Below are 12,066 nucleotides of genomic sequence, written 5' to 3' on the forward strand. Positions count from 1 at the left end.
TTCAAATTTAAGGATGAAATGAGAACAAAGTTCTTAGATTGACCAGCAAACAGCCCGAATCTGCATATTATTAATAGAATCGAAACCCTAATTGACTCAAGAAAAGTCAAAGAGTCTGTGTGGAGGAATGTCATTAGCTCAGACTACCTGAAAACTTTCTACCTGTCTGTACTAAAACAAATAAAGGTCACGATTAAATCAATGGAGTACTTTTTTATTTAACGTGGTATCTCTACAAAATTGATGTTTTCATACAGACTGCGAGTTCAAAATGTATAAAAAGATCTTTTTGTATCATCAATCATCTCAACATATTAGTACTGGAGGATTTATGGGACGGTATCTCACAATTCTGGCATCGAATCAGTTTATGCTATGTAAAACATACTCATTTTTTTAATTTTTGAGACATATCCGCTTTAAATTGAATATACACCGCTTTGTTCAATATATTGTTGCCACTGTGATGGTAATTTTATAATGTTACTCCTATAAAAACCCTCGTCGCTATTTGCTAAAACTGCAATTGTCATATTCCAGGAGCTGGAATTCTCTTTAGGAGAATTTGTTTTAGCAGTAAAATCATTCGCCATAGACAGAAACGGGTAATCATCACTTGGTGGCAGATCCGAGCTACATATAAAGTAGATACACTTCCCAACAAAGCTCCCGGAGCTGCGATGCGTCCTGCCTGGTGTTGTCTCGATAGTACATATTTACTTTTTACTGACCAAAACTGACAGCTTCTAGGCGTTTGCTTCCATCTGTAAGCAAATTTTTTACCAGCAAAATTATTTGCTATAGACAGGAAAAAGTAATAATCAGTTGATGCCAGTGCCGAACTGTAAGGTGGATACATGATAACCTACCAACCAAGCTCCTACAGCTGCGATGCGTCTTTCCTGACGTTGTCCGGAACACAATTCCTTTCCTGCTGACCACTTCTATGCGGTTGCTTCTTTCAGAAGATCTAAATATTGGCAATACAGGTCCGCATTGAGAGTTTCGTGGTAGAAGGGCAGCGCATGGCAGATTTTTCCCTGTCAGAGCGTGGTGATTCTGTGATATCAATATTACGAGAATGGAATGAACAAAAGCAAAATGGCGCGGCACAGGCTGTTAGAGCAGCTAGACCATAAACAGTATTTAAAATTTTAGCCGCCTGACTTGCCTCTTCGCCTTTATAGAGGAGAAGCTGTGGCTAAATTCATAAGTTTTTAAAAATATTTTCCTCTCGAAAATCTTTACTACTTTCTCAAATGATATCAACTTCAAATTCGTCGAGGATACTAAGGGTTATTCTATGTCAATAGCCCCTATTTTTGAAAGTTTAATGTGACTTTGCTAAAACACCAAAGCTAAATCTATACCTAAACTTCTACTTCCTCGGCTCTTTTATATATTTGTATTATATATTAGTTTAAGAGTTTAAGATTTTTTCAGCAAAGCAAACGAAATTCGCCACGATTTCGTTGGTTCATTGACATGAAAGGCAAACACATGACTTTTTTTTATAATAAGCCAGACATTTCAGCGTGAATTCGGCGTTTCAACGAACGCATTTAACCTGGCCAATAAGCATGTTTCGACATGCCGTCACTGGCGTACGTTTTATTAGCAGACCCAGACATCTAATGGCCAAAGTTCAATGACAATGACGTGTGCGAAGCAAAGGCGCTGTCAAGGATGGCCTTGAAGCAGCAAGCCTGTAAGCTCTACTGAGGCATAAACATTAACTACTAAACGGGACAGAACCGGAGCCAAAGTCTGCACGAACAGCAGACAACGACAATATAACCCACATTCAAACTGAGATAAATATGGACATCCACATACAAACTAACAAATCAATGCAACATTTGCTCAAGGTAAGGTCTCTGCCTGCAACACCAAGAGCACAGCCTCGTTGAAAGCAAGTGGCTTGCAGTCAACAGGCATGTTTGCTAAATTGCAGACCTTAGAAGAAGGCGCTGGCATTCCTCTATTCCTCTAACATGCAATCGCCAGTGGTGCAGACGAGCCCCTGAATGCTGTTGTCTTCGCTGCTATCAAAAATGGGTTGGGTATCACCACAAGTGTTGTAGTGGCAATACCAGTCATGCTTGGTTCAGCTCAGCTCCGGCGACTGCCAGCAGACTATACATACTTACATATAATTGACTGCCAAACGAAAATGTGAAGTTGTTTTCGCGTTGTTCTTGTTCAATAGAAACTGCACTCCTGGTGAGTCGTTGATTTCAAGGATTTTTCTGTAGTGCCACATACCAACATACCAACAAACACGAAGGCGACGAGCTAGCCCGGGCATTCGCCTCGGAGTTGATAAGTTCATGGTCATGCAGTGAATGGAGTTGAGTCGTGGCAGATGAGCGTACAAAGATGTGTATTGACATTTCATGTGGTGTGAGCGTTTGTGAGTTCACTGTCCTTGTTGTGGCAAGTTTTTAAACTGCCTTCATTTGGGGTGGTTATATACTATACTGGATGGATTTTTACCGCCGAAATGAAGCTGGTCGATCGATGTCCTCTAAAGTATGCTCTAAAGTATTAACTTACAGGTTCCAATTCGTGCTAAAATAATGCTTTCTTACTTTATCTCACTACCATACTATCGAAATTTTAAGAATCTGGCGGCCTCGTATAACCTCCAATCAAGATCTACAGGAAAAACCCAACGAACTACCTACAGAGCTAACAATCAAAAGTAGACGATTCGGCTGGCTAGCGCATACACGTTACATAAAAGCTGATGAGGTTTTGCAGAGCTGCTCTTTATGGGAACCCACAAGGGTGCTCCCCGAGACGAATGTCCGGGCTAGATCGCGGACTCGTGTTTGTTGGTGTATGGCACTACAGAAAAATCGTTGAAATCAAGGACTCACTAGGAGTACAGTTTCGATTGAACAAGAAAAATGCGAAAACTTCTCATTTTCGTTTGGCAGTGGAATCCACAAAAGTCCAGGAATTATGGGGTTCCAAAACTTCATGGCGACGTTTGTTAGATGGCTTTAAAGACTCTCTTACTAACTGGAACGCAACTCGCAAAAACTCAAATCAAATTTATTTCGGCTCTACGCCAAGAGAAGCCTTTTCAAAACCCAATATTTGTGTGCAATAAAAGTTAAAATTTTACTTAAACTCCGAAAGAACTAGCACTAGATATGGACCACTGTCACGCCATATCGGAGTAGTATAATCAACAATTCCCCATTTGGATTTACCACCACAGATGACCTTAAACATTTTATATAATTTAATGGAACGAAAAGAGCAATCTTTCGCTAAAACGCTCCTTCCACCACTTGCTCCTTGAAGTGCGCTCCGAAGGAGACCTTGCGCTTATGCCAACCCAAATTTTCGCCGCCGATTGCGCAAAAGTTTCGGGGTGGCACGTTTGTTACACTCAAGACACGTTTCAGTACACACAGGCGGGCACGTTTGAGTTGGTCTCTGCATCTTACACTTGCCCCTTGTTCCATTTTATGAAGGCGATGGCCCGCTTTTACTCTCGTTTTCCGTTTGTTCTTATAACACACATAATTATTTTGGCAAGTCAATATGGAATATGTAAAGGCAAAGACGTTTTTTCGTATTTCTGCTGTCCTGTTGCATGAACTTTGAAAAGGTGACACGAAATGAGGTTAACTGTCTGGATCGATGCTGGAAAGTGGAGTAAGTAGCAGGCTGCAGTCGAAATTGCGCAGTAGTAAAGTTCAATGTTGTTGCGACACCAACAGCAGGGAGGTGGTTGAAGTATGTATGCTGATATTTATCAAGATTAGCGAACTGTCTCAGCATAATTTATGGGGTTTAGTCGAAAATCATTGAAGACTCTTTGAAGGATTATATGAAACTCGTTTACTTTTTGCTTAATTCTTTTTCATTATCTTCTACGCCCTGCATAATACATAATACGCTCTCTTTTTAGTTCGTCAGTTTGTATATTTTTCAATTGTTGGAGATATTTCAACATGTGTGGCGGTTTATTTTATCAGCGAAGGCAACGACCGTCCTTGAAACGTGATATGCGGCAAAATAGAGGGTGGAAATGTTCAAAAGGGTAAATTTTATTCATAGCGGTTAATTGCTTTTAATTAAGCTGATTAGCAAGGCGCATAAAAAACTGGTATGCAATAATATGTATTTAAAGGGCGTGCGCTTTTCAATTTTTAAAATAAAACAAGAAAAAAACGTTAACTTCGATAACCCTTATAATATGTAGAGTCTTCCATACAAGAACTTGATTTTGATTGTTCAGTTTTTAGGGCAGCCATATGCTATTGTGGTTCTATCTGAACAATTTGTTCGGAGGTTGTAGCCTTGGCTTTGGTGATAACCTTTACCAAATCTAGTGGAGGTAACTCGTCAAATAAAAAAGTTTTCCATACAAAGGTCTTTCAGTTTCTACATACATACATATGTACATATATGACGCTTAATTCCATTGTGCACATAGTGGCCATAGATATCGCCGGAGGTTATATGGCCGCGAAAGTTGCTTTCAGGCTTAGAGGATGTTTGTTTCTAAATGAACACGTGTCTGAGCATTGGCAAATCCGCGCACGCTTTGACTTTATACCGGATCTTTTGGATCATGGAGTCGCCAAACAAAACACTGACGTATTTTCTCCGTTTATATGCCTGCGAGGGATTTGTCGGTGTGTATAAGATGTTGGAAGAAAGCGTAGTTAGCTTCTTTACGGATGGGTCAAAGCTTGGGGGAAACTTTGGTGGAAGAATATATTGACAGGCACTTTCTATCAATTTCAGTTTAAGACTTCCTGACTATTGCGATATTTTCAAGCGGAAGTCGTTGTCATTAAGGTGGTGGTAGATTTACTGCTTGTCATACTTCAGAGAAGTGACTTCCACTCTGATAGCTCATTCTTGAGCTCACTAACCATGGATTCAGGACTGGTTAAAGAATACCAGCAACTGTAAAGCTGATGAGCTGGCAAGAAAGGGTACCCTAGCCCCGCTATCAGTGGAATGCGAATGGGACGCTGCTCCTCTCTCCTCGTGTATTCTACTACTGAAAAACTCGCCTTCTGAACAATTTGTCAGCGCTGGGCGATCATCGGTTCATGCGCTGCCGTAAGATCCTTTTAGGCCCAAGATCGAAAATTGATCGAAAGCGATCCAGGAAGCTGTTTACCCTCAATAGGCTAGCCTCCAACCCGCTGTGATCTACCAGACCATTCTTCTGTTGGCATTCACGCTGTATGGTTGAGAATCTTGCCCGATGCCAACTGCAGAAGCTGTATGGAAATAGATGAGGTAGAATCATTTCAGTACTTTCTTCTTGGTTTTTCCGTCTGCAAAATCAAGGATTAAACACTTTCAGATGTCCGACCGAGCTGATGGCAGTAAAAATTAATCGTCTAAGCAAATTAAATTGTTCAAAAATCGCCTGAGAAATCAAAGAAAATCGTGGAATTCGGCTTACCATGGAGCATGAATTACTTTAGCCATGTACACCGGCCAAGCAGACCAAAATACTGTCTTCTAGGCGCAGCAAGCACTTTGCTAAAAACAAAATAGTGGTTAAAAAATTATTGAAGCATGCTTATGTGTTCCTTAATATATTTTATATTATTGTTTTCATGTGTTATGATCACCTGAATGATCCCATATTAATTTAGTAGGAGAATTTTCTGTGAGGAGCTCTCAATCACTCTTATCTCTTAAAGCTGAGCTCGCTAGCTGTGCGCTCAAAGTTAGTCAAGGAGTGTCTGTTCTCACTAGAAACAGCATCAAGCTGCTCATCATCATCAGACTTCTTTAGGTGTACTGTCATTGCGGAATCGCTGCGGGGCCCACCCTTAGCACGCTTACAAAAGAACCGGAACAACTTTGATCTCCGTTGTTATTATTGTTCTAGCACTGGTCAAATGGACCTCGCATGTGCTTTGCAGGTCGACGTCGCGCTTCTGTGCGGCTGCTAGATCCTGTTGGCTTAGAATAGAAAGTAGGAGGTCTACTGAACCACTTTAACTTATCAAAGTTCATCTTGCCGCAATCGTAGGAGTTCTTATTGATTGTTAAAGTTGTATGAAGGAGGAAATATACAGGCACTTTCTCCTCTCCTCTTGAAGGTGAAACATCTGGACAGTCTTTACTTCGTTGAACCAGGAGTCGTTGCAACAAACTTGTGATGGGCTCAAAGCGTTTGCTGATTACTGAAGACCTTATGATCAATCATACAAGAGTTTTAGGTACCACAACAGACCGGGGTTATAAGCTGCCCAACTAAAAGCCCTAATAGGATTGACTTCTTACCTTAACATACCCGTATGTCATGAATGAAGAAGGGGGAACATTTTTAATTTACAAATGCATTTTTTTTCTTTTAATTAATATTATTTCTCTTGAATTTATCACTATAAGATCTACTGTTAAAACTCACTGGAGACTTCAACATAAGCACTGATGACATTTTTATATAATTATATTAGGAGATTATCACTTTTAAATGTTGACCGCGGCTCATTGGAGCATTTCGACTCGTAACTGGTGAATGACACGCGTGATATTTTGCTCCAAGGACCGAACTGAAGTGGTATTGTCTGCATAGACTTCAGACTTTACATATCCCTACAGGAAAAAATCTAACGATGTGATATCACACGATCTTGGTGGCCAATCGGCCGGCCCAAAACTTAAAATTATCTGCTCACCGAAGTGTTGTCTCAATAAATCCATTGATCAATGCGATGTGTGGGAAAGGGGCCTTTTTTTGAAGCCAAATGTCGCCGAGATCACGAGTTTCAATTTCAGGCATCAAATAGTCGCTTATCAAGGCCCGATAACAGTCGACCGGCATCATTTTTGAATAAATATGGACCAATGATTCCACCGACCCACAAATAAGAGAAAACCGTTGTTTTTTTTATTAAACGACAGCTCTTGAATCTCTTCAGATTGCTATTCGTCCCAAATGCGACAATTTTTCTTATTCACATACCCATTGAGCCAGAATTGGTTTTCATTGCTAAACAAAATTTTGCTTGAAAACGTAGGATCTTCTTGGTTTTGGAAGCTTCTCAAGAGCCCATAGAACGAAGAGATGTCGCTTGGGAAGATCGAGCGGCTTCAGTTCTTGCAGAAGCTGTTTTTGTATGCTTCCAATTTAAGATTTTTACGTAAAATGCACCAAATCGACCCATACGTCAGTCCGAGTTGCTGCGAACGGCGACGAATCGACTCTCCACGGTCTCCATGTACACTCTTAGCTACGGCTGCTATATTTTCTTCACTGCGTGTTGGACATGGTCTATACGGTCGAATATTGTTCAATAATGAATGCTGGGTCTCAAGATGGGTTATCGTCTTGCGAATAGTACGCTCGATGGGCCGATTATGGGTGCCATAAGTCCATAATTCTTTACAGAACGGAAATTTTCGTAATAAAGTTGAACGATTTGTACTTGTAGTTCAGGTGGCACATGACAGCTTGACACGACTGGCGCATGATCTGTCAGAAAGGCTTATTAAAAAAGTACCTCTACTTGGATCTACCGTTATTATACAGCGTTCTATTTCGAACTCAACAAAGACTTCAAAAGAAAGAGACACTTAGCAAAAGATTACTAATTTCTTGTACTTTACGAAAAAAAAGTAACATTACTTAGGATAAAACTTGAAAATATTGATGAAAATTAGAATGACGAAGAAGTTTTTAATAATCAGTGAAGAGCCCAAGTTTCGGTTACTATTACGAGGTTTTTTGCACAAATACACTTAAATGGGTTTCTCACCAAAGCATGGGAATTAATGAGATTTCCTCTGCAGACTAACCTAGTGATGGGATTGTGCACCAACTTGTCTCCATTTGTAATAACTTAAGATGCACTACTAAGTCTATAAATAAATTCATATGTACTAGATATTCGCATAGGGAAATATTGTCAGGAAGAAATGAAGATGTGTGAGGTCAGGTCACTTGGTGATATGTTAATGAATTTCGCTACACCCAAAGCTTTCATTTGCTACGGTCCATTAATGCGCCTTAATAACTACAAAAAATAAAAAATAAAAATGATAAATAATTGACAGCAAAACCAAGCACAGCCATCAAAGAGCGTCTTTTATGCGCAAACAATGCCAGTCTCGAGTTAACACCGCAACACCGTAAACAATCGAGCGGTAGCTGCTGGAAAGCGCTGCTGCAACGACTTCAAGCGACTCTAACATGCAACATGCATTCATAATGCCAGCAACAGCAACAACTGCACAAAACATAAACATTGTTTAACAACAACACTAGAGACAATAGAGGAGGCCACAAGGCCGATTTTATCCGCTGTTGGATCTTATTTATTTCCTTCTACATTTTCATTACTGTTGACTAGTTGATTGTACTCATTGTTGCCGATGGCTTGCGTTGTTGTTGGCGCTTGTATTTTTTTTTTTTTTAGTTTTTTCTTTTCCACAATATGTTGGTGTTGTTGTTTTGCTATTGACATGCAGGCCAAGGAAACCGCACACACAAATATCGAAACACACACATGCAACAGCACACAAACTCAAAACAAATAGGTGGAAATAAAAGCAAAAACAAATAGCATTGTAAGATGCGGCAAGTTTTTGTGTAATTGCGAACCGCCACAACAACAACATGCACATGGCTCCCAGCGTTGCGCTGCTTGAGTGATGAGTGCAAGTGCTGCAAGTTGTTGCGGCTGCCTGCCACATTCAGGAACAATGAACTTGGATTGGGGGCAAAGCATAAGCGACAATGCAACTGCCACACAAGAACACACACACACACATGCATATGTATGAGCGTGGGGCAGACAGACCGGCGTGTCGGAGCAACGCTTTGATGGCCTGCCCCAGCGGGCGTTCAAATGATGCGTTGATAAGTTGATGTGATGTGATGTCATGTGCTGAGCCGTTGACGTCTGTGATGGCTATGGAGTTGGACATGTGCGTAGCGTTGCTGATTGGCGTAAATTATTGTTGGGAAAGCAAGAGTTAAATGGTAAAATAAAAGTGATATGGAGTAGAAAGACACAGTGTGGAAATTGTGGTCTCGGCCATAAGACAACACTTGGACTACATAGTCGCATAGCGCATGCAAGACTCGGATAAATGGAGCGGCTATAGGCGAAACAACAAGGAATATGTAAATATGCAAACATGCGTATGTGGGTATGTGTATGCAAATGTCAATACCCTGGGTGGAAGTGCATATAAGTCGGAAACCTTCGAAGTAAAAATCAGCAGACTGTTGGACTTCGGTGGCGACCTTGATCTGATTTGCCTAAAATATACATAATTTGACCTATAGGTGCTTTCCAAAGTTAGCAGGACTTATAAAAAAAAAACAGAACAAATGATTTTTTGGGCAAAATCAATTTATTTTATACAAAATCGTCTCCTTCTGCTTCAATACAGCGGTTCAAAACCATGTCGAACGAGTGTTTTATTCATTTTGGAGATGTTCAATTCCATTTCCATGAATTTCAATGATGATTTCAGCGGATTTTTGATGAATTCACGCACAGTTTCGATGGAATTTCCAGTGATAATGGATTTTGATAATTTTGATTTTGATTTGCACACATGTTGATCGTCATTTATGTCCTCACGACCACTTTGAATTCGTTGAAACCACTCGTGCACTCTGCTACGGGATATTCAATCATCGGCATAAACTTGTTTCATCAATTGAAACGTTTCGGTAAAAGTTTTACCAATTTTAAAGCAAAATTTAATGATGACTCTTTGTTCGAATCTCATTTTCGCACCGATAACACAAACATACTGACACTTAAAACGCAATAACTTCACTTCCAATCGATGAAATGTCATGAAATGGACAATCGATAAAGATAGCAGATTCTCACCAGTCGACATAAAGATGGCGCCACCAGGGGGCGCTAGATTCAAAAAGTCCTGTTTACTTTGGAAACCACCTTGTAACAGTGATCCAAGTGGAGGTACATTCTTCAATTGCTATTTTTGACATATCACTCGTGAGTCGTGTCAAGCTGTAGTGTTATTTTGGTTCAGCATTATTTGGCATTTCACCGTGGAAAGACTTACGCCTGAATAACGTTTACAAATCGATTCCAGTTTATTAAAAAAATTTCACGTTCTGTAAATTATGGTCGACACGATCACCCTACTGAGCGTACTATTCGCAACACCATCACTCAACTTAAGACCCAGCATTCATTATTGGAAATTCGACCGAATAGACGGCGTCCAGGACTCTGGGAAGAAAATATAGCAGTCGTAGCCGAGAGTGTACATGAAGACCGGGGAGAGTCGACTCAGCGCCGTTCTCAGAAACTCTGACTGACGTATGAAACGACTTGGCGCATTTTACGTCGAGATCTTAAATCAAAAGCGTACAAAAAAAAGCTTGTGCAAGAACTGATTCCACTCAACCTTCCCAATTGCTTCGCTTTATGGGCACCTGAAAAATTCCAAGAAAATCCGACGTTTTCGCGCCAAATTTTGTTCAGCGATGAGACCCATTTCTGGCTCAATGAGTATGTAAACAGGCGAAGTTGCCAAATTTGGAACAAAGAGTAACCTGAAGAGATTCAAGAGCCGCCATTTCATCTAGAAAAAACAACGTTTTGGTGTGGTTTGTGGGCTGATGGATAATCGGTCCATATTTTTTCAAAACTGATGACAATTTGATGCCTGAAATTGAAGCTCGTGATCTCGGCGACGTTTGGTTTCAAAAAGGTGACGCCACTTCTCACATATCGCATCAATCAATGCATTTATTTAGAGACAACTTCGGTGTGCACACAATTTCACGTTTTGGGTCGGTCAATTCGATACCAAGGTCGTGTGTTATCATACCGTAAGAGGTATGTGAAGAGTAAATAAAGTCTCTGCGGAAGATCCAGCTTCGATTCAGGCCTTGGATCAAAACATCACGCGTGTCATTCGCCAGTTACCAGTCGAAATGCTCGAACGAGTCTCGAAATTTGGATGTAAGGGATAGACCATATAAGACGTAGCCGCGGCAAACATTTGAAAGAGATCTTCAAAAAATAATTGCCAAAGAATGTTCTTTCAAACGTAATAAACGTTCTCCATTAAATTTGAAATTTCTGTGGTTGTTCTTTATAAAAGTAGGGAACCTCGAAATGGATTACATTTTATTATTGAAATTCGGGGAAAATGTTTCTTTAATATTAATATACTCTTGTGCCGTAAATGGCTTGAATCGTATCAATACTTCCCTTAGCTTTCATGTAACTAATAAAAGATTTTCGAACTTTCAGTTCACTTTGTATCACTGTATGTGGCTGCAAAATTAAGAGTTGTATTTAATGACATTAAGAGAGTGTCTTTTTTAATAGTAGCGTATCTTCGTGCCCTTGACATTGTACTCCAATCACGATTTCGTCGAACAATTGGTTTGAAATCTTTCGCAACAATTTTTAATATAAAGTTTCGCCAACACCTATTCCGCCTGGTTTGATCCTTGCAAGTTGCAAGAGTAAAAAAGTTCGGTTGCGGTTCGGAACTTAACTATTGCTTACTGGTTTTTCTAATGAATTTGTTTAGTAGGTATGGCAATGGTCTGTTAGCGGACATAGAAATAAATGCGTCCTTATAATTGATTGAACATAACTCCATATTTATTTTTATAGATTTTCGGTTCAAACAGTCGTTTACAAGAACAAAATATAAACGCTAAGAGAGTATACATAGATAAATGAGACCCTTCTCCCGAAGGACACAGGAATAACTCAACATGGAAATGAGAATAGCGGAACTTGAACAGAAATCGACTGTGTACACTTTTAAGTTATTTAGAATATGGGATTAGGATAAGATTAGTACACATTCGAAAACAGCAGGTCTCATAAGCGCTACGTAATTTTCTATAGTTATTTAACCTTCCATATTTTTTCGATTTGGCGAAAGATCTCCCTACACTGTAATAATTTGACTGTAGATGTTCCTCCTCCTTTAGATAGTAGAAAAAATGTTATGACAAAGTCAACGTCGAGACGAAACTCCAATGAAGTCATGTGGCATTCAAAGCAGCTGTGAGGGCAAAAACAACAGCAAAACGTCAACTATGCAGAA

The sequence above is a fragment of the Bactrocera neohumeralis genome, chromosome 3 (genome assembly GCF_024586455.1).
Source record: "Bactrocera neohumeralis isolate Rockhampton chromosome 3, APGP_CSIRO_Bneo_wtdbg2-racon-allhic-juicebox.fasta_v2, whole genome shotgun sequence".
Lineage (NCBI taxonomy): Eukaryota > Metazoa > Arthropoda > Insecta > Diptera > Tephritidae > Bactrocera > Bactrocera neohumeralis.